This window comes from Leptinotarsa decemlineata, unplaced genomic scaffold, assembly GCF_025532065.1.
Source record: "Leptinotarsa decemlineata unplaced genomic scaffold, Ldec_3_MD MMD2_tig00078422_RagTag_RagTag, whole genome shotgun sequence".
NCBI lineage: Eukaryota > Metazoa > Arthropoda > Insecta > Coleoptera > Chrysomelidae > Leptinotarsa > Leptinotarsa decemlineata.
Window position 1 is genome coordinate 3,724,029 of NW_027412747.1, and position 6,270 is coordinate 3,730,298.

At 34.5% G+C, this 6,270-nt stretch overlaps 1 long non-coding RNA gene across 1 annotated transcript; it reads left to right on the top strand.

Annotated features, from left to right (window-relative positions):
- The first annotated feature begins 2,265 nt into the window (after positions 1-2,265).
- Positions 2,266-5,207, top strand: LOC141487326 (uncharacterized). Its single transcript, XR_012468330.1, has 3 exons — positions 2,266-2,969; positions 3,191-3,481; positions 3,823-5,207. It is a non-coding gene; the product is annotated as an uncharacterized lncRNA (long non-coding RNA).
- Positions 5,208-6,270: the final 1,063 nt, after the last annotated feature.

Genomic DNA, 6,270 nt, shown 5'->3' on the forward strand with positions numbered 1-6,270 from the left:
TATCGTACAGAATTGTTTCATGTCCTGTTATCAGTAACCGCACAAAAATAGGCGCTCGATTCATCGATACAAAAGTATATGGAAACAAGAAAAGTTATAGAACACACAGAGTCATCTATGAGTCACTAGCTGAACTATCTATTGGTTGAAGAAGGACACTGTAAACACTAGACTCATAAGACGGCATCTGTCAAATGTGAATACATGCCAGCATGGCAGGTTCGGCGTTGCCAGTTGTACAATAAATCATTGTTTATGGGGCAATGTGGCGTTGCCGGTTTAGGAATTAATCGTGAACTACTCCACGAAAATTAAAAGCGCGAAAATGATATATTAATAATAATGAATCAGATTTAATAAAAAACATTACAGATTAATGAAGCTGTATCGTTTCAAAGTGTGATCCCTCAATGTTACAAGGTATCTCAAAATACATCATTGAAAACAAATATGGCGTCGAAGTGTACAGGGTGTGTCAAAATACATCATTTAAGAAAAAACATAACAGTTCCACGAGGCTGTAAGTTTTCAACGTGCGATTCCTCAATGTGTACAAGATATCTCAAAATACATCATTGAAAAACAAATATGACGTCGAAGTGTACAAGGTGCGTCAAAATATATCATTCAAGGAAAAAAACATGTCGATTTGAAATATGATATTAATGTGTATACAGGGCGTTTCGAAATACATCATTTAAGAAAAAAACATATCGATTCAACAGAAGTCTAGCGTTCCAACATGTCGGAAGTCTCGTATCTTTGTTAACCAAATTAGCATCATCAGGAGAAAGAGGAAATCCAAAAGTGTCGAGAGGTTGAGCTTAGTGGACTCAACGTGAGGACGCGAATGGGGGAGCGAAGTATTCGACAATGACATTTCAAAATACGTTGTTTTCCATGCGTTTTCGTTCGTTTTTCGTGCGTTTACGATCGTTTTTCGTGCGTTTACGATCGTTTTTCGTGTGTTTTCGATCGTTTTTCGTGCGTTTTCGACCGTTTTCCGTGCGTTCGTAACGGTTGTTCGTGTTTCAATATGACAGTCATTTATCATTTAACGCGTTTCGCTAACCAAGTTAGCATCATCAGGAAATGACTAAAGTCCATGCTTTGTCATATGAAGATTCATTTTGCGAATATTCAGACTCTTGAACGGAACCTTGTGGAACACCCAACATAACTTCTGTTGTTACAGAGTAGTGTAGGTCAGCCAATCAGAATGGAGACATCAAATATTGCTCGATTGATTGTGCTAAATGAAATTGAACTGGAGAATGAGGGTCGAATCATAATAATAATAGTGATAAAACATTAAAAGCTTGAAAGTGACGTAGTCAGCGTGGGAGGTGGTGGCGTGTGTGAGGATTTGTGGAAATAAATGAGTTATTACAAAAAATAATAGCGCAACTGTCAGAAGGGCACTGAGTTGTATATTCACTAATAATGATCGGATCGTCGCACACAGCACGTCAAATGAAAGGATGAGAAATGGAGGAAGAATTGCAAATTCAACAAACTTGTAATTAAAAAATGTTGGGTTATGAACAACTGTAAGTTTATTCCAATTGCAGAAGCTTGATTCAAAACGCAGAATTTATTGACTAAGATTCCTTAGGGTGAGAAGATTTCGAATCCATCAAAAAACGACCACTTCCGGTTTCCACTTCCGGTCCTCCGATTTCGATGACTTCAACATCAATGGATTCGTTTAGATGTCATGAAACATAATTAATCATTTGTCGAAGCCAAAAGAGCCTTATAACCTATTTTCATTATACTAGCAGCAACAGACCGATGTGGGTACTCATTTCAAATGATTTCATTTGTAGATTATGAAAAGTATGATATACAGTGCCCAATATGAAACACCATAGAAAGAATTGCACATTTAAAGAAAATCATTGAACATATTTGAAATTAAAAGTTGTTGGGTTATGAACAACTACGAATGTAATGTAATTGCAAAAGTTTCATTCAAAACACATAATTTGTTGACAAAAAAATGAAATAATCATCGTATACTGGAACATATGGTATTTTTGGATTCCCTAGGGTGAGAAAGTTTCGAATCCGTCAAAAACAGGTCACTTCCGGTTTTCACTTGCGGTCGTCCGATTCCGATGATTTTGACATCAATGGATTCCTTTAGATGTCAAAAAACATAGTTGATCATTTTACGAAGCCAAAAGGACCTCATAACCTATTTTCGCTATACTAGTCGCAACAGATCGATGTGGGTACTCATTTCAAATTATTTAATGTGTAGACAATGAAAAATATAATATCGAGCGCCTAATGTGAAACAGCATAGGAAGAATTGCAAAGAGAATCATTGAAAAAACTTCGGATCGCCACGTACATCATGTCAAATGAAAGAAGAAAAATTGCAGAATTCATCAACAACGAAAAAACAAATATGGTGCAACATGTCAGAAGGGCACTAACCCACATCTTCATTAATGATAACTGAATCTCAACGTGCAGCAAATCAAATGAAAGGAAAACGAATGCAGAATTCATCAACAGAAAAAAAACCGAGACGATGCCAAGAGGGCACAAAGTTGTATCTTCACTAATAATAGTCGCATCATCACATGTAGCACTTCAAATAAAATGGGGGAAAAAAGCAGAATTCATGTGTTTGTTGCGCTATTCAAATCCAAGGTGACATGGATCAATGTCAACGCTGAATATGCATATAACAAAGACTCTTTGATTTTCTTTTGTTTCATTTCAGAATATGTCATCATTAATTTTTATATTCAAACCCAAAGTGACATTGATCACTGTCAATGTCGAATCTACATCCGGAGATACGCAGTTCTCAAAGCGACGAAACAAAGGCTCTTTGTTTCATTTTAAAATATGTCATCACTCATTTTACTATAAATACGTCATGCATGGCGAAATGAGTTAGTTGCATCCGTTGAAAGTGATACCAGTGACAAGTGCACCGATTCTATTTGAAAGTAAGTGTTTTAGGTTTGACTTTTTCCTCAGATGAATTTATTCAAATGTAATTTAATTGAAAATTGGTGAGAATTGTTGAATCATTTGATTTCCAAAATTTTTCTCGATATATATGTTGGATGATTTCAGTCAAATGTTTTACATGTCGTGGTTTGTTTGAGATAGTATTCGCATATATTGTCAATCAAAACATGAAGCTTTCATTTTTTATTATTCACAGATGGATTTACAAAAGTTGAATGTAAGTTCGATCGTGAAGAGAAAGCCAAGTATCAAAGTAGCAGATTTGCCTGTGGAGATGCCGCAGAGGATATTCACTGGCAAAATCGTGAAAGGAAAATTTGGTGAGGCGGTCTTGTTAGATTTGGGAGATAAAGTATCATTTCTGCCCCACCGAGTGACGGAGGCGTATTGTCCTCACTTAGAAGAAAATACGCTATTGTGTTCAAAGGGTTAATGGACATTGGGAAACCGAATCTTGTCGTTTCATTTGAGATTGTACAAAATTAAGGTTAGTACTGTTTCCAATTTTTTCTTTGTTTTATAGGCAAAGAGTTTTTGGGTGTATACAATATTTTTCATTCGGGTCAAAAATTCTCACTCACAGATATGATCCGCATGAAGTAGTGTTTTTATACAATATTTTTCCTTCACTTAGTACGTGCAGAATATGTGTTTTAAATTCTTTATTTTGGATGACACTTGATTTTTTATTTTCATTATAAGTGTGGCAATTACTTCATAAAAGACATTACCCTCTCTGTTGCCAAAACATTTTTTTGGTGTATGTTTTTATTGAAAAATCGAATTTATTTCAGTGTATTTTTTACTGAAAAATCGAATTTATTTCAGGATAATACATCAACGTGTGCAGTATCAGTCAGAGTCATCTCAACAACAACATTCAAAACCGTCATAGCAACCTTTCCAGAACGAGTTTGAAATCTCAGCAGTTTCCATTTTTGTCAGTCTATAGTTGCACATTATGAGGCTAGAATTTGTCGATATTCAGTGATTTGTTGGACAAACTGCACCTATTCAATATATATACAACCGTAGTGAATTTGGAAGACTTTGAAGATTCATCGTGGTGTGTTCCAAAATTCAAGAAAAACACGCCGTTCTGTATGGGTCATTCCAAAGGAAATTTGTTCAGCTGCAGTCTCAATAACGTTGATATTTTATATAAATGGCTTTATAATATACTACCAAAATAAATACAATACATATCACACACATCTTTTATTGAAAATGAAAACTTATCTTATACAGGGAAAGTTGTCAAAAATATGCAATAACAAAAAATTATATACCAGATTTTATAGAGATGAAGAAACATCATATTGAAAGATACTAAGTTGACAAAAACAGGACATTTTAGAAATAAAGAAAATAAGTTTGTCTGTCATTTTAAATTCTGATTCGTTGGGTCGATATAACAAAAAGTGGCATTTTATATCTTGAATTTTATTCAGGACATTATCATAGATGATTGACATTTGACATTAAATTCCAAGTGTGATATTTGGAAATTCATTCCGTATTGTAGTTTTTTCGAAATTCCCATTCAAAATAGCATCCTTTGATATAGATACCGGACGAGTCTATTATGTGTAGATAACCTGAGTTTCAATTGTTCGGAGTTCTGAGTTCTTGTACATATAAACATAACAAAGTAACGATACAGACAAATATGAAAAATCGTCATAAAATAATTCAAATCCATTCAAGTGAATTCATGAATTGAAAGATATTTTAACCTCAACTTCGATATTCTGAAACAAAAACACACAGTATTCACAATTCCATCTTTCGTTATTCCAAGTTCATAGTCATCAAAATTGATACGATTATAATATATATAGGAATATAAAACTATCTTCAAATACAGTTGCATGAATGCACATCAAGCATTTTGTCGTAGTAAGGTGACCGGGGCAAAGTTACAACTTCAGCATAATATGAATGTTTATAAATATTAGGGAAGATCAAGATCATCAACAGGTATTAAGAAATTCATTCGGTGTCCAAAGCTTTCGGAATACAATGCAAATAATTTTCTTTATGACTATTCGTTCGATATTAAATATTATTACCTCAAAATATATCGAAATCATAACACGTTTGCGATTCATTTTTTCAGTTACATTTGAAAAGTTAGTTTCAGTTTGCAGAAATAATAGCCCATACATGTTGGAAATTTTGCCATAGTGTGGTGAAAATCGTATTAAAAATTCTACGAAATATAAGCGCATACATACAGAGTGAATCAATATTTGAAATACGTCGTTTGGAACCCCCCATAACCCTTCTCTATCGAATTTTGGCAGAAATAATGCTGAGTCGTATTGTAGAGTTAACATTCGAAATTGGGGAAAGTGAAGTATTCAACAGTTTTACGTGCGACGGTTATGCGTGCGTTTTCGAACAGTTTACGTGCCTTTATTCGTTATCGTTTCGTCGTTAATGTCGTTTTATTTTCCTATTTCAATATGACAGTCATTTAACACTTAACGCGTTTCGCTTACCAAGTAAGCATCATCAGGAGATGACTAAAGTCCACGCTTTGTCGTATGAAGGTTCGTTTTGCGAATTTTCAGACTCCTGAACCGAACCTTAAAGGAACAATCAGCCTAACTTCTGGTACAGAGTGGTGTCGTAAGCCAATCAGACTGGAGAAATCAAATATCAGTAGAATGATGGTTTTAGATGAAATTGAACTGAGGAATGTGGGTCGAATAATAATAATAATAGTGATAAAACATTAAAACTCAACTTGTGTTACAGAGTGGTGTCGGTCAGCCAATCAGAATGGAGGAATCAAATATCGGGCTAATAATTGTGTTAGATGATATTGAACTGGGGAATGTGGGTCGAAAAATAATAATAATAATGATAAAATGTTAAAACTTTGAAAGTGACGTAGTCAGCGTAGGAGGTGGTGGCGTGGTAGAAAATGTGTGAGGATTTGTGGAAATGAATGAGTTATTAGAAAAAAAAATGGAGCAACTGTCAGAAGGGCACTAAGTTGTATATTCGCTGATAATAATCGAATCTTCGCTTACAGCACGTCAAATGAAAGGACAAAAAATCCAGAATTCATTGACGAGAGAATACAAAGATGGCGCAACATGTCAGAAAGACATTAAGTCACAATTTCACTCATGATATTTGGATCTTAACGTGCAGTACATTGACTGAAAAAGAAAAAAAAAAATGCAGAATTCATCGACAGAGAAAAAAAAACAAAGACAACGTAACATGTCAGAAGGGCAGTGAGCCGTATTTTCGTTAATAATG